Source organism: Drosophila nasuta, unplaced genomic scaffold (genome assembly GCF_023558535.2).
Source record: "Drosophila nasuta strain 15112-1781.00 unplaced genomic scaffold, ASM2355853v1 ctg34_pilon, whole genome shotgun sequence".
NCBI lineage: Eukaryota > Metazoa > Arthropoda > Insecta > Diptera > Drosophilidae > Drosophila > Drosophila nasuta.
This window is the reverse complement of record NW_026869528.1, coordinates 131,795-144,794: the sequence shown is the minus strand read 5'-3', so window position 1 is coordinate 144,794 and position 13,000 is coordinate 131,795.

Below are 13,000 nucleotides of genomic sequence, written 5' to 3'. Positions count from 1 at the left end.
ATTTTCTATTGGGTATGGACTTCATCCAAAGAAACGTGCAATTTATTGATTTCAAGAAGAAAACAATTAAACTGATAAATGATGCTGAAATTCCATTCCATTCCAAGCATCCTGAAGAGGCTTGTGTTTTGGAAGTAAGTGAAATTGAAAGCTTTAATTTAACAGATTTAAATTTAGAAGAAAAGGAAATTATTACCAATCTAAACAAAAGATTTAACAAGTTATACTATAAAGAAGGCGACCAATTGACAAATACAAATACAGTGGTTCACAATATAAGAACAATAACGGACCAACCGATCAATTCGAAAATTTACAGGTGTTCTCCAAAATATGAAGAAGAAATTCGAAAACAAATTTTAGAAATGGAAAGAAACGGCATAATAAGAAAAGCAGAAGTAAATACAGCTCACCTATATGCATGGTGCCAAAGAAAATAGATAATTCAGGAGTACAAAAATATAGATTATGTGTAGACTATCGTCGATTAAATCATGTAACAATACCAGACAAATATCCGTTACCTCTCATGGACTCAATATTAGACAAACTTGGTAGGGCTCAATATTTCAGTACATTGGACTTAGCAAAAAGGTTATCATCAAATCTTGATGGCTGAAGAAGACATAGAGAAGACAGCATTTGTTTCACCATTAGGACTTTATGAATACGTTAGAATGCCATTCGGACTAAAAACGCACCAGCAACTTTTCAAAGATTAATGAATGATGTTTTAAGAGATTACATAAAAAAATATGTATAGTCTACTTAGACGACATTTTAATATTCTCAACAACGCTCGAAGAACACAAACATGCTTTAGAAAAAATTTTTAAAAACTCCAAGAACACAGATTAAAAATACAAGTAAATAAATGCTCATTTATGAAACAAGATACAGAATTTTTAGGACATGTACTCAGTAAAGACGGAATTCGACCAAATCCAAAAAGATACAAGATATTTTAGCTATTCCAATCCCAAAACAGAAAAACAACTAAAAGGTTTTTAGGCATGACTGGTTTTATAGAAAGTTCATAAAAGATTCATCAAAAATTGCATACCCTATGATCAAATATTTACAAAAAGGAAATAATATTAATAAAATGACCCAGAATTTATAGATTCTTTTGAAAATTTAAAAGAACTTATAAGTTCACATCCAATTTTGAAATTCCCAGAATTCGATAAACCTTTTACATTAACGACAGATGCGAGTGATTTTGCAATAGGAGCAGTGTTATCACAGCAAACTCAGCCAATAGCATTCGTATCTAGGACCCTAAACAAACACGAAAAGCAATACAGCGCGACAGATAAAGAATTTCTGGCAATTGTGTATGCCGTAGACTACTTTAGGCATTACCTATATGGCACACAATTTACAATTATAACTGATCACCAACCAATTATGTATCTAAATAAAAAATACAAAGGGAAGACCTCAAGGACAAAACATCAAAGATGGATATTGAAACTACAAGAATTTGATTGTGATATCAAATATTTAAAAGGAAAAATAACAAAGTGGCGGATTTCCTCAGTAGGCAGGAAACAGCCCCGCTTATAGACAAAGAAAATATTAATGAATCAAATTTAGCATTGACAGACACAATTCACTCAGCAAACGAGAACGAACCAATAGATTTTTATATAACAGATGATATAGTTAATAAATTCAAAACTCAAATCATTATCACATATTTAGCAACAGACAGTATAATTAAAAATAAAGGCAGAAAAATTATTGAAATTAATCCAGCAGACGAAAATTTAGAAATAGAACAGAAACTCTTAAACAATATTAATAGGGAACTATTGGCATATATTCAGAAGTACCAGATTCCATTTACTATAAAGTACAATGTATTATAATAGACAGTTTTAAAGACACGAAAAATATAAAATTCTTAAAATGTACAAAACGAGCAGTAGACATAAATGACGAACAGGAACTCCACAAAGAAATAGCTTTATATCACACAAAAGAATCCCTACATAGTGGCATGAACGAGACATTTTATAGTTTGAAAGACAAAATTTATTATCCAAAACTTAGAGAGCACATTAACTTAGTTATATCCAACTGCACAAAATGTAGAGAAATTAAGTATGACAGGAAACCGATCAAAGCAAAATTCAATATCACAGAAACTCCTCAAGAGAAAAATGAAATAATTCATATAGACATTTTCCATATCAAACACCGATCATTTGTTACAATCATAGATAAACTTACAAAATTTGTAGCTGCATACAATATAAAAGATAGGAATTGAGGGCAAAATTGCAAATTATAATAGAGCAATTCACAAAATTTGACAAGCCCAACAAAATTATTATGGATAATGAATTTAGATCAGAACAGATTCAAAGTTTCTTAAATAAAGAAAAGTCGAGTTACATTTAACAAAACCAAACTCGCACACAGGTAACGCAGACATTGAAAGACTTCACTCCACGTTAATAGAAATTGTCAATAGCATAGATGAAGACATCTCGATAGAATCAAAAATTCAAATTGCTGTCAACACTTACAATAATAGGTATCACACAACTATAAAATGCTCCCCAAACGAAGCTAAAAATACAAAGAACTCACAAGACCTTAAAGAAATAATAAGCGCTAACAAAGAAAAAATCATAACAAAACTAAATGAAGAAAGAGAACAGTATGAAGAAAAAAAGAGAGGAAGGACCAATTAAAAATTACAAAAGATTAAGACATAAAGATGAGCCGTATTTTAGATACGCCAAACTAGAAGATATTCATCCATGTAATATCAAAAGACCATTAAAATGGAACAAAATTAAAATACATGCACATATACATTAACAGTTTTAGTAATAAATACATATATATATATACATTTTATACCCGCTACCCATAGGGTAGAAGGGTATTATAACTTTGTGCCGACAGGAAATGTATGTAACAGGTAGAAGGAGGCATCTCCGACCCTATAAAGTATATATATTCTTGATCAGCGTCAACAGCCGAGACGATACAGCCATGTCCGTCTGTCCGTCCGTCCGTCTGTCCGTCTGTCCGTCTGTCCGTATGAACACCTAGATCTCAGAGACTATAAGAGATAGAGCTATAATTTGTTTTCGACAGCATTTGTTATGTTTGCACACAGATCAAGTTTGTTTCAAATTTTTGCCACGCCCACTTCCGCCCCTGCAAATCAAAAATCGAATAACAAGCGTAATTTTAAAGCTAGACTTACAAATTTTGGTATATACAGTAATAACTTTAGTAGTTATGATCCCTGAAAATTTGGTTGCGATCAGATAAAAATTGTGGAAGTAATTAAAGAAATACTTTTGTATGGGCAAAAACGCCTACTTACTAGGGGTCTGAGTTGCTTTGGCTGAAAATCTGGAATATTGTGCCGTCTATGGTATATTTTGAATGCGGTACTATATCGATATACCACATATACCATTTGGTATATTTTTAGTATTTTGCAGTATATTTGGTATATTTTAGAATAATACCGCAAAATATATAATTTTTATTCAAAATGGGTAGGGTATCTCACAGTCGAGTACACTCGACTGTAGCTTTCTTACTTGTTTATACATAGTCAGGGTGCTGGAGTTTCTTTTTTTCCACTTGGCAAACAAAAACTTTGCCTACTTTTAGACCCATTCAATAAATGTTGGCGGTCCAAGCGACCACTAAAAACATTATAATCAAATTAGCATTGTCACGTATTAAATGTTTCGGTATATGTGTGTATGTTTGACATAAATAGAATGAATCAATATTCTTATGTCTTCCCACACAAAAATAGTTTCGGATATTATAATGCTTTTCACATGCCACATCATCGAATATCATAATGGAATTATTTTAGCTTCGTGCGGTGATAACACTCCATCGTTTCCGGAGAATGTAAAATATCCCATTCCTTGAATTAGTTTGATAAGTTTTTCCAAATATTGTCCCGAGACGCCCTCGGGGTCGGGTCGCACTCGGGCTCGCACTCGGGCTCGCACTCGGACTCGCACTCGGGGTCGCAGTCGAAATCGATTCGTAGATCGTAGACGAAAACGTGTGACGAACAGGTGCTACGATACGTTCACCTCGAAAACGTAGTCGGAGTCGGGTTCGAGGTCGCGTGTCCCGAGACGGGACGGTGAGGGGATCGGGGTCGCAGTCGAAATAGGATTCGTAGATCGTACTCGAAAACGTGAGACGAAGACGTCCTACGAAAACATGATATGCTCTTTAACGAACGTAGCGTACGAACGCGCGAACACCCACCTCGAAAACGTAGGTCGTGGGGCAACGCATCCTACTAGATCGAAACGTTATGAAACGAAAGGACGAAAACGTGACGCAGCGCCACATCCAAGACCATCGAATATGTGAACGTCTAACACGAATCAACGTTACGAAATGAGATAAAATATGCTCGGAAGCCCAACGCTACTTGTAAAACGATCGAAGGCGCCACGCTCACTTATCTCATTAATTCGAATGTATTCGAAATCGAAGCGGAGGAAGGATCACGTGATGAACGTTAAAAAGGATGGGAACGTGATGGAATTCAGACGAAAGTACAACATTTGAAGATAAAATAGAAAATCTGAAAAAAGCCGAATATTATTACCAAGACGTGACGAATGTGCGAAAAGGTCGGTAACGCAGTGAAGGCAGCACACCATGAATACTCATCGACATTCGCCCAATACTCAGTGCAGTGAAAATTGTTAATAACTTTCGAAATCAAGTTTGTTTAAACAAATTGTTAAATTCAAAAATTATTATTAAACAACATTGTAAAATCAATTTTACAATACACAAAAACAATACTACAAATAAAATAAACTTTATTACATTCAACCAACAAATTAAAAAGAAACAAACAAAAACATCAACATGAATCCCGAGATCATCAACAACTTCAACAACACCACCAACACCATCAATGGAGAGTATTGCTATTCCTGCCAGCATTACCTACCTGCAGGTATGCAATGGCATTTCCACGCTCGCACCGAGATACATAAATACAACTCTATCCGTCCGGTGGACGGAAGAATCAAGCAGATTGTGAATGGATACAAGGGACGTATTCTCCAATACATGTTTGAGAACGAGGGAGCGGATGTAAGGATGCCTATTGAATTCCTAAATGAGGCTGGATTAGCACTGATCCCTCCCTTGGAATGCGTGATGACTACCCACCTATCATCCAAATGCAATTTTGAGTTGTTTGCTGAGTACATGCTAATAAAAGAGCATGATATTCAACAAGAAATAAAATCGTTCCAGAGCACAATGGTTACGACTGGATCCAACTTCCTTCGCTTCTTTGAATCGCATAAAAATGTGATAGACGCAAAAAATTAGTGAGTTTCAGGAAAAGGACAGCGGATGGACCTTGACACGAATCATTAGGCTGAAGCTTAATGTTTACAAATGTGATCCGACAAAAGGCTCTAATCATTTTGAGCTTCCGCTTAAATTAAAAATAGAAGGGCAGTTGTTAATGTACATAACAAAGATGCCTTCTGTTTTAAGTGGGCAATTATATCAGCCCTCAAACCAATAAATAGATCATACCAATGCAATAGTTATGGTGTTGAGATCACGTCCCCAATAATTGAGGTGAACAACGTAAAGATTGACTTCAATGGATTAACATTCCCGATGGAAATTCAAAAACAAAAGAGTTCACTTAACGAAACCCTCACATAAGTTTAAATGTTTTCGGGTATGATGAGGAATCTGACAAAATAATTGGACCGCTTTACTGCGATGGAGTGGAAATGAAAATCCACATTAACTTATTATTCGTCGACGGACCAACGGCGGGTATTCATGGACACTATGTGTGGATTAAAAATATTTCATCGTAAGTACATTCAATAAATTTGAAAATATCACAATCACCTTACAATTTCAATTTTCACACACAGTCTACTTGCCAAACAAGTGGGTAAACAGCGAGTTAAGCGTTGGTTCTGTAATCAATGCTTACAATACTCAACGAGTGAGGAGAGGGCAGCTCAACATACATTGAGATGCAGTCGGGTGGTAACCGAGGGACCAAGGAAGGATCAGAAGATTACCTTTAAAACCATCACCGTCAGTTGGAGGTTCCGTTCGTCGTGTATGCAGACTTTGAATGTATATTGGAACCAGTAACATTAGATGTAAGTGCAAACACAAAAATTATTAATAAGCATGTGCCAGTAGCATTTGCATACTACATAAAAGTGTGCATTTGACTCTGGCTTAGATAAGTTTGTTTCGAAGACAGGAGGTGATGTCGCTCGCACTTTCATTAAAATTTAACGTCAGACTTGTCCGATTTGTATGAGAACCACATGAAAATAGTGGTTCCAATGCACATGAGTCATAATGAGTTAGATAATTTTAGGAAAGCGACCATTTGTCACATATGTAAGGGTATTTTAAATAATGATAGAGTGAAAGATCTCTGTCATTTTACAGGTAGATATAGAGGTGCATCCCATAATTCTTGTAACCTTAAATACAAGACGGGTGATTTTATTCCCGTATTCTTTCACAATTTCTCCAAATATGATTCTCATTTGTTTGTTAAAGAACTTGGAGAAATTGAGGGGAAATAAAAGTCATTCCTTTGAATAAGGAATTATGTATATCCATTTCTAAATATCTCCCTCTTAGGAAAAATACGCTAGAAATCAGGTTTTTGGATACTATCAGATTCATGCCCTCTAGTCTAGACACACTCGCGGGGAATTTGAGCGAGGACAATTTCAATGTGCTGAAATCACAGTACAAAAACAACTCAGATTTTGAACTACTTCGCAGGAAAGGTGTTTTCCCTACGAATATTTAGATTCTGTTGAAAAACTAGATGAAACTTCTCTCCCACGAAGGTCTAAGTTCTATAGTAATTTAACAGAGTCAGAATGTTCAGAAGAGGATTACGCTCATGCCATCCAAGTATGGTATCATTTTAATTGTCGTTCATTGAAGGAATACTTAGAATTGTATTTGAAAACTGATGTTTTATTGCTAACAGACGTTTTCCTAAATTTTAGGGCAATTTGTTCTTCAATTTACAATCTTGACCCCGCCCATTATTACACTACACCAGGATTGTCGTGGGAAAAAACCACAGAGATCGAACTCGAGTTACTCACTGACATTGATATGATTACATATTTTAAGAGTGGAATTCGGGGTGGGTTGGTGCAATGTAGTCATAGGCATACAAAAGCAACCACAAATACTTAAAAGATTTCGATCCTACTAAGGAATCGGAATTTTTAATGTATGTTGATGCAAACAATTTGTATGGTTGGGCTATGTCTGAACCACTACCTTACGGTGAGTTCAAATGGTTAGATACGAATCAGGTTAAGAGTTTTAATCTAGAAAATATTCATGAAAATAGTGAGTATGGGTATATTCTAGAGGTTGATCTAGATTACCCTTACTCAATCCATGATGAACATAATCATCTACCATTCTGTCCGGATAAAAAGCTACCATCAAGCACTTGTAAAACTCCAAAGTTAATAGCCGATCTCGCTGAAAAGAAGAATTATATCATATACTATAAGACTTTAAAACAGTGTATGAGACATGGTTTGGAATTAAAAAATTCACTCCATCCTTCAATTTAGGCAGAAAGCCTGGCTAAAATATATATGATATAAACACTGAGCATAGGACCAGAGCCAAAAATAATTTTGAAAAGGATTTTTTCAAATTATTGAACAATGCTGTTTATGGAAAACCATGGAAAACAGTGAAAAAAGGGTGGATGTACGGATAATAACGGAGTGGGAGTATCCAATTGAAAATAGGAAGTCAGGGCGACCCAAATTATGTGCCAGGGATTTAATATCAAAATCTAATTTTCATAGTGCATCAAGGTTCAGTGAAACTATGTATGCAATTCAAATGAAGAGGTTACACAACATTTGTGATAAACCAATTTATTTAGGATTTGTAGTGCTGGAGATGTAAAAATACAAAATGTATGACTTCCATTATGACTACATGAAACCTAAGTTTGGGAAAGCACTCAAATTAAATTATATGGATACGGATTCATTTATTTACAGCATAAAACAAATGATTTTATGCAGATATTCGGGATGATGTGGAGTTAAAGTTTGACTGAGTTTGTTGGTTTACGCCCAAAAATGTATGCGTACACATATGAAAATTTCTGATAACTCTGGTGAAATATGCATAAAAAAATAAGGGGTAAAGGCATGTTGTTTGATGGGTATTTCATTATCAAACTATTCAAATACTTTGTATACAGGAAAGCAAGAACGTTCTAGTATGCAGATGTTTAGTTCTAGAGGGCATGAAATCATTATAGTCGAAATAACAAAACTACAATAGATAGTGAGGATAATAAGCGAATAATAGAAAAAGATAGGACTTCGACTGCACTTGCTACATTATTTAGTAATTCCCTTTCAAATTGAGAGTTCCATATCAATTCTAGAAGCGGAGTCAAGAGTTTGGCGCAGCCAAATGTTAGCGCTAGAGAACTCACACAGTAATCAAACTAGTGTGAACAAAATAAATAATGTTAAAAGAAAGTCGGATAATAATGAAACTGCGATCAACATTTACGAAGGACAATTAGTATTACATTTCATGTTAATGGATAGGTTGAAAAAAGAAAACTAGATGTTTAGAATAATAAAACAATACTTTATTGAAAATTAAAATGTATAAATAAAAAAAAAAAGAAATGTTTAAAATTAAGTGTACATATTAGTAAATTAAGAAAAATAAAAAATTATGAATAACTTGAAGTAAAATCAAAAGAAAAAATACAAAACACAAAATTGTTTTCAATCTTATGTTATATTATTACAAAATTTCATTCTTATGAATCCAGCTGTTTTCGGTTTTGGGAAACCCAACCAGCGCACGAGAGCTCTATTGCCTTTCTTTTTAACACTTTTTCAACCAGATAAGTGTTAGGAAAACTTGTTTTTCAGTTCCTCTTTGTAGAAACCACCTTGAATTGGATTCCCATTGAAGTCTTGTAGTAAGTATGTTGTTGGGTAACTATTTTGTACTTTGCTTATTTTAAAAATTTCAGTTGTCCAATTAGAGTATAGCCTTTTTCAAATACGTGTTTGTACTTGCTGATGCGTACATAATCACCCATTTTCAATTTGCTACCTGTAAACATTTTAATGTTGTTGTAGACAGTTTTCAAAATATATTTCTCATTATTAGTGTTTACATTAACGGGTGGCATTCGTATAGTTCTATGATATCTATTGTTGTAAACGGAAATTAGTGTTTTGAATATATCAATCCACTTGTATGTCCCATTGAAACTGAATTCACGCCACATTAGGTCTTTTAATGACCTATTAAATCGTTCAACAATTGACGCATTTAGACTACTAAATGTTGGCAAAAGTGATCCTGCCAACTCACTGCAAATATTCGATAGATAATTAATAATATACTAACATTTGTTGGCGAGTGCATCAATCATCGAATGCAGATGTTATCGCGAGCAGCTGCTAGCTTGCGCAACAGTCGCGTCGCAAATATCGATACCGCCATACAATTCAAATTCAAACTGCAATTCAATTGTCCGAATACTACAAGATATGGAGATATACCAATCGACTGGTGTATGGAATTTCTTAAAGCCGCATTGATACTTGGCAAATAAATGTCCCACACCCGCATATACCAATCGACTGGTGTATGGAATTTTTAAAGCCGTATTGATACTTGGCAAATAAATGTCCCACACTCGCTGATCACTCCGAATTTGGAAATAAAGTTAGTGAACTCATGGCTTTTAAATTGAGTGCCATTGTCGCTAACTATAACTTCCGGTACTCCAAAACATGCAAAGATATCATCTCTTAAATAATTGATAATAACTTGCGATGTAAATTTCTTTACTGGTTTAAGAAAGGTAAACTTAGAAAAATGGTCAAGGATGATGAAAATTCCTACGTTGCCTTGTTTAGTGCGCGGAAAAGGACCAATAAAATCGATGTATAACCTCTGAAAAGGTCTGTCACTCGATACTTTATTTCCCATCGGATGTTTTAAGTTGCACGTTAGATATTTAGTGGTTTTACATATATCGCAATTTTTAATATAGTTACGAACATCGATAACCATCTTGGGCCAAAAGAATCTCCTTCTCAGTCGTTCTAAGCATTTAGCGATGCCTTAGTGACTAGAAGTTGGCTGATCATGAGCAGCTCTGATCACTGATTGTCGTAATTCGCCTGGAACGAATAATTTCCAACAATCCTGATTAAATGCGCAACGATGATAAATGAATTGGTCGATTACTTGAAAATCAGGTAAAGCAGCTTCTTGATAGCTATCTCTTAACTTACATTATTCAGGTGATTGAAAGGCATCGGAATCGAGATTTATTTCCGGGAACAGTTCTAACTCTACTGCTGCGATTTCTGTCACTTCTTCGAAGGATCTAGAAAGTGCATCAGCTACTACATTTTCACTTCCTTTTCTGTGTTCAATATCAAAAGAAAAGCCCTGTAATTTAATTGCCCATCGAGCCAGCCTCCCACTCAAGTCTGATTGGTTCATTAACCAACGTAGGCTTGCGTGATCAGTAACGACTTTAAAAGACTGTCCTTCGATATACATTCTAAATTTTTTTATTGCCAGAACAACCGCTAAGCATTCAAGCTCAGTCACTGTATAGTTTCGTTGGGCTTTATTTAGCTTTTGGACATATAAGCGATGGGTCTCTCGCTTCCTGATTCATCCACTTGAGCTAATACAGCGCCTACTCCATAAGACGAAGCGTCGCATTGTACAACGAATGGCTTTGAATAATTCGGATGAATTAGAAATGGAGCAGTACACAGCTTGCGTTTGATTTCATCAAAGGCCACTTGAGCTACGTCATTCCATTCATACGATTTTCCTTTTAATAATTCAGTTAAGGGAAATATGACTGTCAAATACTGGGAAATGAATCGCTGATACCATCCAGTCATACCTAAAAATCTTCTTAGTTGTTTCCGTGTTTTTGGAGCTGGGAACTCATCCACTGCTTGTATTTTGTTAGGGTTTATTTTGAGAGTACCTTCTCCTACAATATATCCAAGATAATCTACTTAGCGTAAGCCAAACTGACTTTTTCCGACATTTATCGTCAGTCCCGCTTTATGCAATTGTGTAGCAACTGTAGACAAACGCTCTAAGTACTCATCAAAACTTGCTGACATTGTAATAGGCCGCTTGTCGTATTTGAAATTGACTAAGCCTAAAAGTATGCAACATTTTTTTCTTCTTTTCTGCACACCTACATATTTCTATCTATTATTTATTATATTATTTATTTATATGTGTATTGTCATATTTAATTTGTATTATTTAATTTGTTTAGTTGTATAAAATTATATGTAGTCTGAGAAATGGTACTAAATGTCTTGTCATGTTTTGTTTTGAGAAGCGGAGCTTTATTTAGCAATGAATCTGAAAGCTCCAAAAATAGCGCCATCTATTGGTGGACCACGAAACTTACAAGCGTGAGTTACAAGATCAGCTGATCGTGTTAAGTCCACACCAAAAGAGACAACGATTACCTTTTTGAGTAGGATTAGTTGTCAAATTCCGAAAAGAGGTTTTGTTGTTGGGTTTTTGTAACACAATTGTTAAAAGGTTAGAAAAAACCTGAGAAAAAATGTGTTAAAGTGCATGTATCTGAAAAAAATTATCTCACTACTACTTGTAAGTATACAATGATACTGCAATGTATAATTGTTTTACTGATACATTAATGGTGTTTGTTCTCGCAAAAGTGCACCTTTGCCATCCACCCAACACATGCAATAGATGGTTGTCCTCTTCAGGAGTTTGTCGTCCCATGTCAAGTGCCGTTTTCCAGATTAGGGTAAATATTTGTTATACGTATATTTAGTTTTTTGTTGTTCTAAGTTTAGTTTTGTCTATTTATTTTTAGATTCGGCTCTCAGTCATAAATTATAATAACCCAGTATCTAATAACCCAGTTACAATTTATATAAAACCCCGTATTAAGCTGAATATAATGACTCAGTATTAATTTATATAACACCCGGTATAAAGCTGAATATAATGACCCAGTCATAATGTATATAAAACCCAGTGTGTAAATTATAATAACCCAGTGGTAGAATTTTAAGTTAATTTAAAATGAAACTTCAACACACACAACTGCTTGATTAACGGCCAACCACCAAAAGCTCCCAGTCGCAGCTGTGCTGGACACATCAGCTGTCTGGGCAACGCAAACATATGAGCTGTTGCTAGCTGCAGACGCTCATTGAGCACAGGAGAATTGCTTCCCAGCAGGTGGTGTTTCTACTGCAAAACACCTGCGTCCGGCAGCCTTGCGATCTCCGTTGGGTATTTGCTCCGCACTTGTGGTGGCATCGAGGCCGAGTATCTGCGTCACCCAGGAGGAAGGCGAACGGCAGATTATTTTTGTTTGTTTGTTTGTTTATCATTGTTAATTTACGTTATGTTGTTCAACTATGCATCTATAAGTGATACTCCATCAATGTTGTAAGTGTAAAATGATGTGGCGAGAAAGTTGAACCAACAACTTTTCTGGATCCTTCATAATACAACTACCACTGTACTATTGTATAAAATAGAAATGGCAATCATTTAAGACTGCATGTAAGGCAACCCCTATAGGCCAAATATCTTTGTAAAATTGTATTTAGTTATAAAATTTAATGTTTTTGTATTGCCTGAAAAGCATGTAAAACCATACCTGCATACACTTGTATGTATGCATGTTTGTTTTGATCGACGCTACCGGTCATAGCAGTCAGCTTTCATGCAGGCGCAAAAGCTCGCAATTATTATTATTCCCCACAGATACACCACAGACAGGCACCAACACAAGGAAAGATCTTTCTGCGTGGGAGTCTCTAATGTATGTAAGTCTGTTTCACTCTAACTAATTAATAATCTATGAGCTAGAGCTAAAGCTTCCCTGTTGCTTGTGGTC